Source organism: Heteronotia binoei, chromosome 5, assembly GCF_032191835.1.
Source record: "Heteronotia binoei isolate CCM8104 ecotype False Entrance Well chromosome 5, APGP_CSIRO_Hbin_v1, whole genome shotgun sequence".
NCBI classification, from domain to species: domain Eukaryota; kingdom Metazoa; phylum Chordata; class Lepidosauria; order Squamata; family Gekkonidae; genus Heteronotia; species Heteronotia binoei.
In genome coordinates, this window is record NC_083227.1 from 160,961,476 (window position 1) to 160,979,766 (window position 18,291).

Here is an 18,291-nt window from a genome sequence, read left to right on the forward strand (position 1 = left end):
CTATAAAGCATCTGTGCTTTTGTGGATAAAAGATTGAAAGGTAAGAGACAATTGTTGTTAGAAGGACATGATTTGACTATGGGATGGCATGCTTATTTGTGGTATCAAAAACTTGAAGGCCACTCTTATTTTAAGAATCATTGGTTTTGGAAATCTTTATATCATACCTGGTCATGGCTAAAGCCTAAAATTTATCAAAAAATTCCAAGATGGGTTTCATCAGTAGAAGCATTTACTCACCCAAATCTTTTAAAACCAAACCAAAATTATAAATATGATGACCTGTTGGGGAAAGATAATCAACTGAAAACTAAAGAAGAGCTAGAAAGTATGGACATTAAAATGAATTGGTGGTTGAGAATGCAAGTTGAATCCAGATAGGCTAAAGACAAGGCGATAGGCTTCACCACTGAACAATACTTATTTGACAAATCCTTTTGGGACCACAAGAAAAGTTCATTTCCAAATTATATGCATATCTCTCTCGGCTTGGCTTCGCGAACGAAGATTTAAGAAGGGTGCAATAGTCCACGTCTGCTGCAGGCTCGCTGGTGGCTGACAAGACCAATGCGGGACAGGCAGGTCCAGCCACAGTGGCTGCAGGGAAAAGTCTGATTTAGGGTTGGTGCTGTAGCAGTGCGATTCTTCCTCAATCTCCTTTTGTCCTCAAGACCAGCTATGCGTGCGTTCTCAAAAGAAGAGACAGCCTGGTGGATGGTGCGCCTCCATGCTTTGCGATCTGAGGCTAGGTCAGACCACTGGTGATGGTTGATGCGACAGGTGCCAAGGGATTTCTTCAAGGAGTCCTTGTACCTCTTCTTTGGTGCCCCTCTATTTCGATGGCCGGTGGAGAGTTCGCCATACAGGGCAATCTTGGGAAGGCGGTGGTTTTCCATCCTAGAAATATGCCCTGCCCAGCGCAGCTGCGTCTTCAACAGTAGTGCCTCGATGCTGGTAACCTCCGCCCGCTTGAGAACTTCAGTGTTGGTCACAAAGTCACTCCAGTGGATGTTGAGGATGGTGCGAAGGCAGCGCTGATGAAAGCGCTCGAGGAGTCGCAGGTGATGACGGTATAAAACCCATGATTCGGAGCCGTAGATGAGGGTTGTCATCACAACCGCTTTGTAAACATTGATCTTTGTGCCTTTTTTCCGATGCTTGTTGCTCCACACTCTTTTGTGCAGTCGGCCAAAGGCACGGTTTGCCTTTGCCAGCCTGTTGTCAATCTCCTTGTCGATCTTAGCATCTGAGGAGATGATGCACCCCAGGTAGCTGAACTGCTGGGCTGTCTTCAGAACTGATTAACCCACAGTGATGCAGGGAGGGTGATAATCTTCCTGGGGTGCAGGGTGGTGGAGAACTTCTGTCTTCTTCAGACTAACTTCTAGGCCGAATAGCTTGGCAGCCTCTGCAACGCAGGACGTCATATGCTGCAGAGCTGATACCGAGTGGGAGACGAGTGCAGCATCATCAGCAAACAGTAGCTCTCGGATGAGTTTTTCCATTGTCTTGGAGTGGGGCTTTAGTCGCCTCAGGTTGAACAGGCTGCCATCGGTGCGATAGCGGGTGTAGACACCATCGTCATCATCTAGATCTACTGCGGCTCTTTGAAGCATCATGCTAAAGAAGATCGTAAAGAGAGTTGGCGCGAGAACGCAGCCTTGCTTTACACCTGTACCTATTGGGAAGGGCTCCGAGAGGTCATTGCAGTGTCTGACTTGGCCTCGCTGGTCTTCGTGTAGCTGGATGATCATGCTGAGGAACCTTGGGAGACATCCTAAACATTCTAAGATTTGCCACAGGCCTTTCCTGCTAACGGTATCGAAAGCTTTGGTAAGGTCGACAAAAGTCACATACAGAGCCTTGTTCTGTTCCCTGCATTTCTCTTGGAGCTGCCTGAGAACAAATACCATGTCGGTGGTGCTCCTGTTAGCTCTGAAGCCGCACTGGCTCTCTGGGAGGAGTTCTTCTGCAATGGTGGGCACCAGTCTGTTCAAGGATTTTCCCTGCGATGGAGAGCAGGGTTATCCCCCGGTAGTTGGAGCAGTCTGACTTTTCCCCTTTGTTCTTGTATAGGGTGATGATGATTGCATCGCGAAAGTCGCGTGGTAATTTGCCTTGTTCCCAGAAGGTGACAAGCACTTTGTGAAGTGAGCTATGTAGTACTGTGCCCCCATGCTTCCAGATCTCTGGTGGAATTCCATCAACTCCTGCTGCCTTGCCACTTTTCAGTTGCTTAATGGCTTTAACAGTCTCTTCTAGGGTGGGGATCTCATCCAACTCTGTTTTCACTGGTTGAAGTGGGGTGAGGTGAATTGCTGAATCTTGAACTACGCGGTTGGCACTGAAGAGAACCTGAAAATACTCCGACCACCGGTTCAACATGGATGCCTTGTCTGTGAGGAGCACTTGGCCGTCTGCACTATGCAAGGGACTCTGAGTCTGATATGATGGACCATATACTGCCTTCAGGGCTTCGTAGAACCCTCTTAAATCACCAGTGTCCGCACACAGCTGGGTTCTCTCAGCAAGCTTGGTCCACCACTCGTTCTGAATGTCTCGAAGCTTGCACTGGAGGTTGCTACATACAGCGCAAAAGGTTGCTTTTTTCCCAGGACAGGAGGGCTGAGCAAGATGTGCTTGGTAGGCAGATCTCTTTTTCGCCAGTAAATCTTGGATCTCTTGATTGTTCTCATCAAACCAGTCCTTGTTCTTTCTTGTGGAGAACCCGAGGACTTCTTCAGAGATCTGCAGGACGGTAGTTTTTAGGTGTTCCCAGAGTGCTTCTGGAGAAGGGTCTGTGGGGCAACTGGGGTCCTCAATTCTTGACTGGAGTTTTGCCTGGAAGGCAGCTTTAACTTCGGCTGACTGGAGACTGCCAACCTGAAACTTCCTCCGAGGGATACCTCCTCTCCTGGGTGTGGGTTTAAAGTGAAGACGGAGATTGCAGCGTACAAGACGATGATCCGTATGACATTCTGCACTGGGCATTACTCGGGTGTGTAAGACATCTTGAAGGTCTCTCTGGCGCACCAGAATGTAGTCGATAAGGTGCCAGTGCTTGGACCGTGGGTGCATCCAGGTTGTCTTCAGACTGTTTTTCTGCTGGAAGATAGTGTTGGTGATGGTGAGCTGGTGCTCAATGCAGAATTCTAGCAGGAGGCGCCCGTTGTCATTGCAGTTGCCAATGCCGTGTTTGCCAAGTACTCCTTTCCAGGCTTCCGAGTCTTTACCTACTCTGGCATTGAAGTCGCCAAGGATGATCACCTTGTCCTCTGTAGGGGTCTTCCGTACGAGGTTGTGTAGATCAGCATAGAACTTGTTCTTTTCTGCAGGATCTGCTTGAAGGGTTGGGGCATACACACTGAAGAGTGTTGCATGCTGCTTGTTTTGAAGTGGGAGGCGCATGGACATGATGAGATCTGAGTGACCTGTTGGCAGGTTTTCGAGTTTGGAGGCAATGGAGTTCCTGACCATGAAGCCAACGCCAGAAAGGCGGCTCTCAGCCTTTGATTTACCTGGCCAGTAGAGGGTATAGCCAGCACCGTGTTCTTGAAGACTACCTTCCTCAGGGAAACGGACCTCACTGAGAGCTGCTATGTCGATATTCAACCTGAGAAGTTCGTGGGCAACTAGAGCAGAGCGTCGTTCAGGGTGACCACTGTCTACTGTGTCAAGCATGGTTCTGATGTTCCAACACGCAAGCTTTAGTCTTTGCACACTTTGTGAGGCAGGTGCATGCCTTTTCTTTGTTGTTATTTTTTGACCGCAAGTAAGGATGCCCGTTGACCGTGGCTAGCCAACTGGGGTGGAGGAGACGAGCTTTGTTTAGGCCACCTTTTCTAGGCCCCTCTCCGTGTGGAGCAAGCAGTGCTGTCCCTAGATAAGGCTGCTTGGTCATTCAGGGTGCTGCCAAAAAATGCTTTCGTCTCCGGGTTAGCATCAGGCGACCAATACCCTGAACCGCCTACATGCAGGATCGGGACTGCGGCTTCCAGTGGCACCTTCCACCTGCCGTTTCGCCCCTTGCCCATCGCTGCAGGACTTGATGCGTTGTGGGTTGTGTATGTGGATATGCCCTTCAGGCCTGCGCAGAGGAATTTTTTAGGTGAAGCCCAGTGTGCGCGGTACTGGCTCCACCCTTTCACCTGGGGGTCATCTGCCATGGCCCAGTAAGCCGGGACGCCGGCAGCGAGTCCTCCAGGTGGTAGATGTTACATTAACGAGCTCTATCTGCCCGGGTTTGATGTTAGAGTTTTCCTTCTCTTAGGCTGGCAAGGTTGGTGGGCCCAGCCTGCCCATCCGGTTATACCGCTGGACAATTCGGTCGCACCATGACGTAGCAAACTCTGTGAAAAACGGGGGGGACCAGCGAGAAGGTGTTGCTACGGATGCAGTAATGCAGGAGAGGCCATTGCAGTGACCATCTGCCAGGCATAGCCAGACAGTGACCACGCGGCATTCACTACACCGGGAGAGGAGAGGCTATGTATTGCGCATACACTTTCCCTGGGGGGGTAGGATACCCAGAGGGAGCCCACCCCCCATGCATATCTACTTCATCTTGTGTCTTTATTTTTTTATGCATATCTACTTCAAATAAAGACACAAGATGAAGTTGTAAAGGACTGCATGGTTCAATGGGCAAAAAAATTGGTTACAGCATCACATTAGAACAGTGGGAAAGATTGTGGAAGTTCAATGTTAAATTAACCAGGTCAGTAACTTTTAAAGAAAACCTCTATAAAATGTTTTATAGATGGTACTTGACCCCACAGAAACTGTGTAAGATTTACACTAATATGTCTAACAAATGTTGGAAGTGCACCAAACAAATTGGTACTTTTTACCATATGTAGTGGACATGTGAGATGGTGAAAAATTACTGGAAAATGGTACATGAAATGTTACAGAAGATTATGAAGACTCAGATACATTTCAAACCAGAACTTTTTTTAATTGAATATATTTCCAGAGGACTATTCTAAAGGGGTGAGACACCTGTTGGCACATTTTAATACTGCAGCTAGAATCCTTCTGGCGCAGAGATGGAAATTGCAGGAAATTCCCACGAAAATGGACTTGGTGGGAAAAGTTTTAGAGACAGCAGAGCTGGACTTTTTATCCCAGTTGATGGCTGGGAAATCTAAAGAAGAAGCAAGAAAAAATTGGATGAAACTGTATGCCTGGCTGGACACTCAAGACTCTTAAGATTCTCTGGTGTGATCTGATTTTTTTTCTTTTTTCCTGTGTTTTATATTATAACATTTATCTCTACTAGAATTATCCAATTTATTTTGAATGAAATTGGTAAATCATTAGAAAATAACTGAAGATTTACATTATAAAATTTTAAAATATATATAGCTTATATAAAAAAAAATAAGAGACAACTTAGGTAAAGAAAATACTGTAGAATTATCCTTTTGTTTTTGGAAAGTATTTTATATAAAACAAGATCAGAATGTATTGTGCTTTCATCCCCCTTTTCCTCCCAATCCTTATTTTCCAAACTTTTCTGAAACTAATAAAAACTTTTGAAAACTGGACTAGTCAATATGATCTTAGTTTGAATCACAGATGGTAAGAGGACAATTTTTATTACACTTTGAAATCAACCAAACAACTATGTGTAGAAGATTTTCTGCCAAAGAAAACAACAGATAAATAGATCCAAGTGTGCAGCCATGTTGGTCTGAAGCAGAAGAACAAAGCAGTAGACAAGTGGCACCTTTAAGACCAACTAAGTTTTATTCAGAATGTCAGCTTTTGTATGCTCTAAGAAGACTACATCAGAAAAAATGGAATGGCAAGCAGTCCTCGCATGAACATATGAAGCTGCCTTATACTGAATCAGACCCTTGGTCCATCAAAGTCAGTATTGTCTTCTCAGACTGGCAGCGGCTCTCCAGGGTCTCAAGCTGAGGTTTTTCACACCTATTTGCCTGGACCCTTTTTTGGAGATGCCAGGGATTGAACCTGGGACCTTCTGCTTCCCAAGCAGATGCTCTACCACTGAGCCACAGTCCCTCCCATAAATATAGAGTCCTAAATATAGAGAAAGTGGGTAGTGAGTTGGTATGCAGAGTCATGGAAATGTTTTTAGCAGATCAAAAGAATCACAAATTGGGGTCTGTGTTTGTTAGTGTTAACTGGGCTGAAATAACAGTGGAGGGTGATAAAAAGCAGATAGATGTCGTGCCATAAATCTGGATATCATTCTGGTTTTGTTAAATGTGGGTTTAAATAGAGGGCATTAATATTAAATATTAAACAGGTAAATATTCTTACTTATCCCTTAACCAACCTGATACATTGAGTGTGGAGGAGGGGAACGCAGAGGAGGATTTGCTATTGCAAACAGATTCAGACTTTCCTCTCTCAAATGGGACTGACAACAACAAATACCCCAGCATAGTAGAGATTATAGAAACACCATCTCTCTAGGTATCAACTCCTCATAAAGCACATTTACTATTGGTGGCAAAGGAACTTGAAATGCATCTACAATTACAAAAAGACTCCTTAATGAAGTTCATTGAGGAATATTGCTTCTTAACAGGGGAAATTGTAATAGCTATTTTTCAAAGACTAAATAACATCTCCAATAAGCTTGATACATTTAATAACATGATCAAGGCCTACAATGAAAAAACAAGCTATTATCTTCACACAAGTCAAACTCCCAAAATTTCCAAGCTTTGCTCTCAGCCCATCAGTTTAACCACTAATTTAAATGACCATTCATTCCTACTTTATCAGCAAGAAGTAGATAAAACACAAAGGAAATCAAAAGTAGACCTTTATCTACACCTCCATACAAATCAGGTGCTGTTGCACATCTCCTAAAATCACATAAATCATGGCCAATCAGAAAATAAATGTGCCATTCTTTACTCTTTGAGTTAGCTTCAAATAACTGAGAAACAACAAATCAATCTTAAAGAAGTTGATAAGATTACCTAGCAATTTTCACGGGCATAGATTGTACCTAACATTTGTCTGCCCAACAATTCCCCCCCACCCCCAGTTGGAATAATGAGACAGACACTGTATTTGGGAACTAAAGAACCACTTTATTTCAACTCAGAGAATAACAGCAAGGGCAAACTATGGAACAGGTCAAGCTAGGGGTCAATCTTTAGACCCCTCCTTGTCCTGTTATGGGTGAGCACCTAGTCCCAGGTGTGAGCCAGCCTGTAATGCCTCTAACATGGCTGGCAAGGCCATAATGATCCCCTCCCTTCAAAGCTCCACCCTCCCTATGCTTGAGAGATGGATGCCTCCTGGTGTGGATGGGGATCCCCCGGCCATCTGGATTCAGCACCTTGTGCCATAAAGCCCAGTAGCTGATCCAGACAGACTGCTACACCACCAATGGTGCTATGTTCAAGGTACTCACTGGATTCCATTCCAAACTTATGCCCAACTATCTCCTGTCACCACAAAGGCCAAGCCTCTGCTTAGGCCTTTGTGCCCACTGGACAGCCCAATGCTATCTGAAGGGCTTGCCATAGGTCCTCAAGAAAAACTTGGTTGCCCCTTACTGACAAATGAATGCTGTCCAGCCTATACATGTCCTCAAATTCAGCACGTATGCTTGGATGTAGCAGGAAAATGCCCAACCCGCCCTCCAGGGCCTTCTGAAGTGCCCTGTTCACCTTTTTATGGGCACATTCAATCCCTGCCAGGTCCAATGCCACCCGCCACACCCGGTGGGTAGCATGGCAGACCACAAGATCAGGACTCCAGGCCACCTATCCTGAATCAATCACAAGTCTGCCTGAGCCTGCATGAAAGGGCCTTCCCCTTCACCAAACCGAGGTCATTCCCCCCAAGGTGAATGACCAAAATATGAGGTGGAGGACCCTTCCTCCCCTCAACCAGTAGTGGCAGAACCCCAGGCCACTGCATACCTTGGCGGCCTTGCCACTTGACCACAGCCCATTCACTAAGGCCCAGTTGTGAACCAACCAATGGGCTGCCCAGAAGACCATGCTGGGGCCACAAATGAGAATCCTTCATCTTTCCACATGGATAACAGCACCTGGAGAGAAACACAGTTAATATTTGTCCCATCAACACAACCCACCCGGGACAAACCAAAGAACAACTTAAAAAAGAACTCTACTCAATTAAGGAAAAACAAGAGGCCGCATGTAAGAACAGTAAGTGGAAGACCTCCAATGGCTGACTCACTAAATGGCAGAACTTGAATATCCTATGGCAGCTGCCATAGAGGCTGCCCCAACCCAAAAGGCATGTGTGCTGAATTTGACTTCCCCAAGCCTGAGCCTCTCTAGTGCGCAGCAAGTGACAGCCCAAAACTGGTATTTTGTCAGGGGGCTCCCATCACTGTGGCAGAACAGGTGGCCATCCTTATCTCCCCTGAGAGCTAGATAATGCTTAAGGGCTGAAACAGGACACAACTTGGGCTCTGAATGGGCCCTGCTGCTTTTGGTTGGTTTGGGAATGCTGGATCCTTAGGAGTACATGTTCTCCAGTGAAAGTCACATCCCTGGCCTGCAAAGCCCTGCCGGAGGCATCAAGGCGGGATTGGGCAACCAGCTCACACACCCTCAGGGCCCAAAAAATGTAATCAGTGCGGCTGCATGAAACAGTGCCTCTTCAAAAATGGAACAACAAATGCTGGGCCAAGTTGCATGCAGTCCCTGAAGCACAGAAGGGGGGATACACTTTCATTCACCCGGGGTCCAGCCTCATGCAACCACCCCTCCAAAATCTTCTGAAGACAAAAATCCCCAGTGGCTTCGCTGAAGCCACATGCCTTGCTTATAAAGCCAAAGCAGCTAGCTGGCCCCTAATAGTCTTAACTGCTAATCCATTACCTTTTTGCAATATGAAAAATTGTATCAAGTGGTTAATGGGTATCAGCCAACTGCCACATAACCCTCCCTTTCTCCTAAAACTGCAGAACTGATGTGCTGCCTGATCATAGGCTCTCTTGGTACTAGGCACTAAGGCTAGCTGTATTGCCCGACCAGCTTCAACCCTCCAATTCGCTGCAGGTCCATGGGCATTCACACTGGCATTGGGTCAGTCTTCAGGGCAAGCTGGCAAAAATGCTCCATCTGTTGATGAGACAGAGCATCTGCCGCCTCAATACAAACACTTGGGACATGCTTAGCCAAAAATAGTAAGTCTAACTGCAGACAATACACGGTGAAAGCTCTAACTAGCCTCATTACCTGTGGCGACTTGGAAGTGAGATTGTTGACAATGTGGACCGCTGCCATGTTGTCACACCAAAAGTGCACCCCGTGATTAGCCAACTCCTTCCCAGATCCAAACGGCAACAATGGGGAAAAGGTAAGACCTTGGCAAAGGTCAGTGGCCAACCACTGAGGAGGCCACCACTCGGCACACTAGTGCCTATGGAAATAAATACCAAACCTGTAGTCCCAGCAGCGCCCTAAATTATCTGGAGCTCAGTCTCTAATCTGAGGTCATCCCTCCAAAAAGAGATGCTGTTAAAAGATCTTAGAAACTGCTCCCATACACTCAAGTCACTTTGCATGCCCTCAGTAACATGGGTGCTATGATGAGGGAGCCTAGGGCTGCCATGGCATCACAAAAACACTGTAGGAAGGCTCTCCCTGGGGTGACCACTTTGCAGGCAAAGTTAAGGTGGCCCACTAGCTGCTGCAACTCCAGTAGGGATACCTTACACTTCCCCTTGACTGCCCGCCACCTATCCAAAAGCTCAACCAACCTATATGCAGGCAGCTGTGAAGCTTGCCTCACCGTATCTAGTTTAATGTCCAAAAAAGTCAAAACAGTGGCCGGGCCTTCCATCTTTTCCTGTGCCAATGGCACCCATAGCTCCGCAGCCATTTTTTCGAATGCCCGTAACAGGTAGGCGCACTGCCCTGACCCCACTGGACCCACGAATCAAAAATTGTCTAAATAATGCACAGTATCCCCATGTCCCACCTTGTCCCGGAAAGCCCATTCCAAAAACGAACTAAAACACACAAAGGCTGCACAAAAGACAGAACACCCCATCAGAATTGCTCTGTCCATGTAATATAGCCCTGAAACGCAAAGCCTAACAGCTCAAAATCCTTGGGGTGTACAGGTGGAAGGCAGAATGCTAACTTCATGTTGCATTTCACCATCTCAGCACCCGTGCCATACCGTCAGATCCCCCTGGTCAAAAGGGGTGTATCTAACCGAACAGAGATGGTCAGGAGTGGCATAATTCACTGATCCACCCTGTGGTTAGGAGAGGTGATGGACCAAACAAAACTCTCCCACTGCTTTTATTAGGCATCACCTGCAGATTAGGCACCGGGCCGGGGTTGGGGGCTGGGAAAGGATCAAGAACCTGTCCCTTAGCACACTCCTGGATTTTCGCCTGCACAGTATGTTCCATTCCTTTAACTGAATGTAAATTGGAACATGAAACTGGGACCCTGGAGCCAGTAAAGGCTGGGATTCACAAGAATACTTAAACCGGTCACCTTAAACTGTGAGAGGCCAATGTAAAACACAAATGGGCATGGCAAGGACACTTAACTGTAAATTTCCAAGGAAAACAACTGAAAGCACATAATGAAGAAACTGGAATGCTTCTCCTGCATGCCTTAAAGCTAGATGTCCCTGCGGATCTACAGGAGAAGACAGCCAAAAGAAATTAATGTGAAATGTAAACGAAGTTCAAGAGGCAATTAAATAACTAAAAGCAAATAAAGCTTCAGGTCCAGATGGATTTTGTCCAGAATATTATGAAATTTTTAAATTGGGCCTAATAGAGCCATTGCAAAAAATTTTTAATAATATATTAGAGACAGGCAACATGCCTCCCTCTTGGTCAGACAGAGGATACTCGATGAAGATATGGCAAACAAACACTAAATTTGAGTAGCACACACATGCAATGTTATATTCAATATCTCATGAATACAAGAAGTGCAAAAGTATACAAAAAATATAGAAAACATATATCCACAAAGGTCCCAGTCATCAATAGTTCGTTATATTTCAAAATCTGTTCAGAATGCAATCTTCAGTTTCTCATGTGGAATCATGGAGAAGAAAAGTGGAGACCGGTTTGGGCCACAACTTTCTCAATCCTTACTTGCAATACACATTATTGCATATACCTTCTCCAGTATTACAGACGTTCATTCATAAATTGGGACCCAGTCTATCCACACTAACGGGCAATGCCTCGCACAAGTTTTTCTTCTCCATGATTCTACATGAGAAACTGAAGATTGCATTCTGAACAGATTTTGAAATACAATGCACTATTGATGACTGGGACTTTTGTGAATATATGTTTTCTATATGTTTTGTATACTTTTGCACTTCTTGTATTTATGAGATATTGAATATAACATTGCATGTGTGTGCTACTTGATTTTAGTGTTTGTTTGCTCCATCTTGGTCAGAGGCAGACATAATTCTCCTTCTTAACCTAATAAGGAAGTTACAGACCCATCGTCATATAGACCAATCTCACTTTTAAATATAGATTCAAAACTCTTCACAAGTTTTAGCAAACAGATTGAAATTAATTCTTCCCCAATATATAAAACAAGATCAAACAGGTTTTATTTTAAATAGGATATAGCAGACAATACATTTAGAATTTTAACTTTAATTAATTATTGCAAACAAGAGAAACAGGAGTCACTGTTTTTATCGTTGGATGCCCATAAAGCATTCAATAGCGTTGAATTTAATTATTTAACAAAAATCACTCAAAAGATGGGCTTTGGTTAGAAATTCTGCAATGCCATTAAGGCGATTTATAAATCACTTTTGGCAAAACTATGTGTGAATGGGCTTAAATCAGAACAAATCTCCCTTCAAAGAGGCATTTGCCAGGGCTGCCCACTATCGCCCCTTATTATTTGCCCTTGCAATTGAACCCCTAGCAGAACTTATAAGACTAAATGTTAGAATAACAGGTATAAATATCAATAAGTACATAAATTGGGCCTTTGTGCAGATTATATTGTTTTATTTCTATCAAATCCCCTTGAATCATTTATAGAAGTTCATTCAATTTTACCTCAATTTAGTAAAATTTCAAGGTTATATTTTAATCCAAATAAATCTGAAATTTACCCTGTATGTCTAATGGAATCACAAAAAAAGAATAATTAATACATCCTTCTCTTATAAATGGATGACAAACAACTGGAGATATTTAGGAATAACAATTCCATTGGACAATACGAATTTATATGCAGTCAATTTTTATAAATTTCATTCAGAGATAAAATTGTTGATTAAAAAATGCAATCAGTTACCACTAACCTGGCCTGACAGTATAGCTCTGATTTTTATATTACCCAAATATTTATATTTATTTTGCACTGTACCAGTAAAAATCCCCAAATTAGATATAAACAAATGGCAAAAAGAGCTTAATGCTTTTCTTTGAGTGTACAAGAAACAAAGAATTCATAAATGCATGTTATACAGACATACTTGACATGCCAGAGTTACAAAAATATGCAGATGCTGCCGATTTAGCCTCATTAATTAGAGCCACCACTTTACCCCACCTTAATTGGGTACAAGTTATGCAAACTTCTTTGCAGCCTTATTCTATTTTGAACTTGTTTTGGAATCCTTCTCTCCTTCAAAGAAAACAATGGCAACATAATTTATATTTTTCAACACTTTTTATCACCTGGCTAAAATACTTAAAGAGATTAGCTCTGACAGTCTCCCTAGCATCATCATATATTGACCAAGTCTGGTTTTCACCAGGTAAAGAAAAAAACTCCATTATCCGTTCGTGGCAAAAGACAGGACTAACAAAGCTAATTGATTTCCTTGATAAAGGTAAATTCGCAGACAAAAATTATCTGGAAAAGAAAGCTAATATCCAAATTAGATGGTACTCTTATCTCCAAATGAGACATCTTTTCAACTCCAAGGTGATTAAAGAAGCAATACTCAGACCCAAAACAGAAAACTTATTAATAAAATTGGATGACAACTTAACGAGGATTTTATCAAGGTTGTATAAAATCCTTAAAGCCCTAGACATTAGTAAACCCTAAGAGAAATGGAACTCAGATTGTCATAGCAGACTTGGAGAAAAAGATTGGGACCGCACTGGGTTATAAATCTAAAACCTATAGTATAAAGTATCAATTAAGATAATAATGAGGTGGTACATTCCATTCAATATGTTACATCAAATGAGGCAGGATATTTCTCCATTATGTATAAAACAATGCGGGCTTCAAAAAAATTACATACATAGTTGGTGGAAGTGTCGATATATTCAATAATTTTGGCTTTTAATAGCACAGGAAATAAAAAAAATCACGCCAATGGACCTTCCCTTTTATCCTGAAACCTTTTTATTAGGGAACTGGGCAAACCATACAGATATTAGGCAAAAAACAGAAATGGTTCATATTCTTTTATCAGTGGCACGCACATCTCTTGGTTTATACTGGAAAGATAAATCAATTCCTAAGATTCCTAAGATTTTGCCTACTGGCAAAATAGGTTATGGGAATAATTTGTAACGCAGAACGTTTCAGTTAATGTGGATAATCTGCTCTCAGAAAAAACAAGAAACAAGATTTATTGCAACATGGTTTCCAATTGTTAACTATTTTAACTCAGAAGATATTATTCCTAAGAATAAGGCTTATGGAAAAAATGGTGGCCAAGACAACATTAGTTCCCTACTGTCCCTACTGTCTTTCAGCTTACTCAAGGTCACTTCCACCATTCCACCCATCTCCGAGTGCTTGATCTCCTTCTCATGTACAAGGGTCAAGTGCTCTACCACAATGTTTCCCATCTGAAAATGATAGCATGGAGACTTCACTGACATTAAGCCATAGAATCCAACAGGTTTTGTTGAATAGCCAGAAGTTTTCTACAAGATCTTCTTATACTTGTAAATGAAAAAAAAAAAATTCTTGCTTATTTGGACTTATTTGGACTTGACTAACACTGCCTTACCAACTTCAAACCTATCTATCATTGACAAAGTCAGGACTTAGCCACTTGTCCATCCAGGTATAACTCGCTGTGGTGTCAGTGTCATGTTCTCAGGGTGCAGGCAGGCAGGAGTCCAAAGCCAGTCCAAGGGCAAAGTCCAGGAAGTCAAGCAGGAGCCAAGTCACCAATGCAGAATCACAAACTAGAATCAGCAGTCAATGTCCAAAAGCCAAAACATCAGGGTGCCAAGGAAATCAAGCAGGTCAGGATCAGGAATCAGGAAGGAGCGTGGATGCAAGTCAGAGAATAGACTTGTTGCTTCCACAAGGTTACCAGGTCCTGGGCAGGACCTTCTGTTTCCATGTCTGCAGGAGCAGCCACTGCAAATCTTGGTTTTGGTGCCGTGAGTAGCCTGCATGTGATAGGATTTAGTACCCTAAAGTTAACTAAGAATAATTTATCATTCTGGCTCTCACTCCTAACACAAAGACTTGAGAGTTATGGAGCTGAAATAACTTTATCGGAAATCCCTTTGAAAATGAGCCAGAAAAATCAACTTTTAAACGGCTAGATGGTTTTGCAAAAACTCTCATTTTAGAGTCTATTGAGCCTTATTTTTGGGAATGCATCATCTTAAAACTGCAAAAGAAATGATTGAATGCTTTAGACATAAATATAATGAAACTTCCATAAGCACTATTCATGATTTAAAGGGCAAAATATTTGGTTTTCAAGTGCAAGAAGGGGAAAATGTGACTGGACGTCTGAAGGAACTTATGTGCATGCAATCCAAACTACAGGAGCTTGGTGAAACTATTGCAGAAAGAGACTTAATCTCAACTATATTGAAAGCTCTACCCAGTAGTTACAAGCTTATCAAGATGTTTTTGAGACTGAAAACAGATCTGAGTCTGGAAGGTCTGTTAAATGCTATCATGGAGGAAGCAGCCTCCAGACATGGGGACAAGGACACTGAACTACCTAATTCTATGTCTGCTTTAAGCCTGAAACCACAGCATATAAATAAGGCAAGGAAGGATATAATTTGCCAGAGATGTGGGCAAAAGGGCCACATTGTGAGATATTGTGATAAACAGGATACTGCTGCTAGACAAAGAAATGTTGAAGCACATGGTTCAAATGAGGGAACACAGGCGCTGTCTCATGGCTGTAGAAATAATAGCAGCCAGAAATTTTTCAAGCCACATGGCCCAGGTGGGAACAAAGAAAAGAACAGAGAAAGCACCATGTATACTAATAACATGAATTTTATTGGTGAAAGAGGAAGATTTTTGATTGATAGTGGAGCTTTTATATATATATATTTGTCAATACAAGTGCATATTTCTAGTTATGACCTTTAAAGCCCTGTATGGTCTGGGACCTGTCTACCTCTGGGACTGCCTCTCCCATATGAGCCTCAGAGAGCACTTTGATCAAGTACACAAAATCTCCTCATGATCCTCGAGCCAAAAGAAGTATGGCTGGCCACCACTAGAGCAAGAGCCTTTTCAATGGCAACCCCTGCTTTGTGGTACATCCTCCCCAAAAACATCAGGGCCCTGCAGGACTAGCCACAATTCCGCAGGGCCTGTAAGGCAGAATTGTTTAAACTCTCTCTCTCTCTCTCTCTCTCGGCTTGGCTTCGCGAACGAAGATTTAAGAAAGGTGCAATAGTCCACGTCTGCTGCAGGCTCTAGCATTTAATAAATAACAGGGAGGCAACATGCCAATAAACCGGGAAGATGGTTGGCATATAGACTGAGAAAAGAGAGTGCAAAAAGGACAATACCGGTACTGAAAGATGAAAATAATAAAGAGAAATTCTAAAAACAGGAGATATGTCAAACTGTGGAACAATTCTATAAAAGATTATATTAAACCAAACAAGTTCAAAAGGAAGATCTAGAATAATACATCAAACAAAATAATCTCAATAAATTTACAGAGGAATGGAAAATGTTAAATAAACCAATAATGATAAGAGAAGTGGGAGACTCAATGGCATCTCAAAAGAATGGTAAATCTCCAGGCCCAGACTGTCTACCTGCAGAATTCTATAAAGCCTTTGAAGATTATTTACTGGCACCATTTAAACTTCTTACTGAAAAGATTCAAAAGGAAGCTCAAATACCAAATTCATGGCAAGAAGTCACAATATCTCTAATCCCAAAAGAGGGTACAGACTTGAAAGACATAAAAAACTTTCTGCCAATCTCTGTCTTAAATGTAAATTACAAAATTTTTGCTTCAATATTTGCACAAAATTTAAAGAAAGTTTTATCAGATGTAATACATCAAGACCAGGCAGGTTTTCTTCCTAGAAGATATATGAAAGACAATGTTAGAACAGTATGTAATATAATGGAATATTATGAGAACCATCCAGAGAAACAGCTGCCATTAATTTGTCTGGACGCAGAGAAGGCCTTTGATAATGTGCGTTGGCAATTTATGTTACAACAACTGAAGGGTATGGAATGTGGTGAGAACTTTTTGAGAATGATACAATCAATATATTCCTTCCAAAGGGCAAAGGTGATGGTGAATGGTGAACTAACAGATGCAATTGCTATTCAAAAGGGTACAAGACAAGGCTGCCCACTGTCACCACTTCTTTTTATCTTATGTTTAGAGATATTGAACAATCAAATAAGAGAAGATTCATGTATTAAGGGGGCACTGATCAACAGTGAACAATATAAACTAAGGGCCTTTGCGGATGATTTGGTTTTCATACTCGAGCAACCGCTAGACTCAATTGACTATATTTGACAAATAAGATTAATCAATTTGGTTATTGGGCAGGAGTGAAGATAAATTATCATAAAACAAAATTTTTGACCAAGAACATGACGACAGAACAAATTCAACTCCTCCAACAAAAATCAGGATTTTTGCATGAGAAAAGAGTTAAATATTTGGGAATATACATCACAAACAAATGCAGTAATTTAAAGACAAACAATTACAATTAACTGCTCAAAGAGATTAAAAAAGACTCGGAAAAATGGCAAGATTTGAACATATTTCTAATGGGAAGAATAGCTTCAATTAAAATGAATATTTTGCCAAGATTGCTATTTCTATTTCAAACTATTCCAGTGATCTTAACCAATGTGCTTTTCAAGAATTGAACAAAATGGTCTCTGAATATATCTAGTGAAAGAAAAAATCAAGAACTAATGACATTACAGGACTCTAAAACAAGAGCAGGCCTGGGCCTTCCGGATTGGCAATTGTATTACAGAGCTTCACTGCTGTCCTGGGGAAGAGAATGGGTGTTATTGAATGATAAGAGACAGTTACTGTTAGAGGGCCATGATCTTACCTTGGGTTGGCACGTGTATTTATGGTACTAAAGACTAAAAGGGCATTTTTATTTTAAAAATCATTGTTTCCAGAAATCTTTGTATCACACATGGATATGGTTAAAACCGAGAATTTATCAAAAAATTCCAAGATGGGTATCTCTAATAGAAGCATTCATGCCCCCAAACCTTATAAAACCAAATCAGAGTTATAGATATGAAGAACTGTTGAAAAAAGATAACCAACTGAAAACCAAGGAAGAACTAGACGATATGGATATTAAAATGAGTTGGTGGTTGAAAACACAAGTAGAATCCAGATATGCCAAAGGTAAGACAATAGACTTTAATGTGGAACAATACCCATTTGACAAAATCTTCTTGGGCCCTCAAGAAAAACTAATTTCTAAACTATACTCTCATTTACTACAGATGAAGATGCAAGATGAGACTGTAAAAGATTGTATGGTTCAATGGGCTAAGAATGTGGGTCGTAATATCATGTTAGAAAAATGGGAGATGTTATGGAAATTTAATATTAAACTAAGTCAGTAGCTAAGTCAGTAGCCTGTAAGGAAAACCTGTACAAGATGTTTTATAGATGGTATGTAACTCCAGAAAAACTTTCTAAAATGTATTCTAATATGTCTAATAAATGTTGGAATTGTACTAAACATGTTGGGTCGTTTTATCATATGTGGTGGACCTGTGAAGTGGTGAAAGACTATTGGAAGATGGTGCATGAACTATTACAGAAAATTTTGAAGACACAGATTCAATTTAAACCAGAACTATTTTTATTGAATATACTGTATATCTCACCGATTGTAAGAAAGAGATGAGACATTTATTAATTCATATTAATACAGCAGCTAGAATTCTTCTGGCACAGAAATGGAAACTTCAAGAAATCCCCACGAGATTTAACTTGATGGGGAAAATACTGGAAACAGCTGAGGTGGACTACTTATCCCAGTTGCTTGTTGGAAAATGTAAGGAAGAAGCAAGAAAATATGCATTTGGTTAGATACTT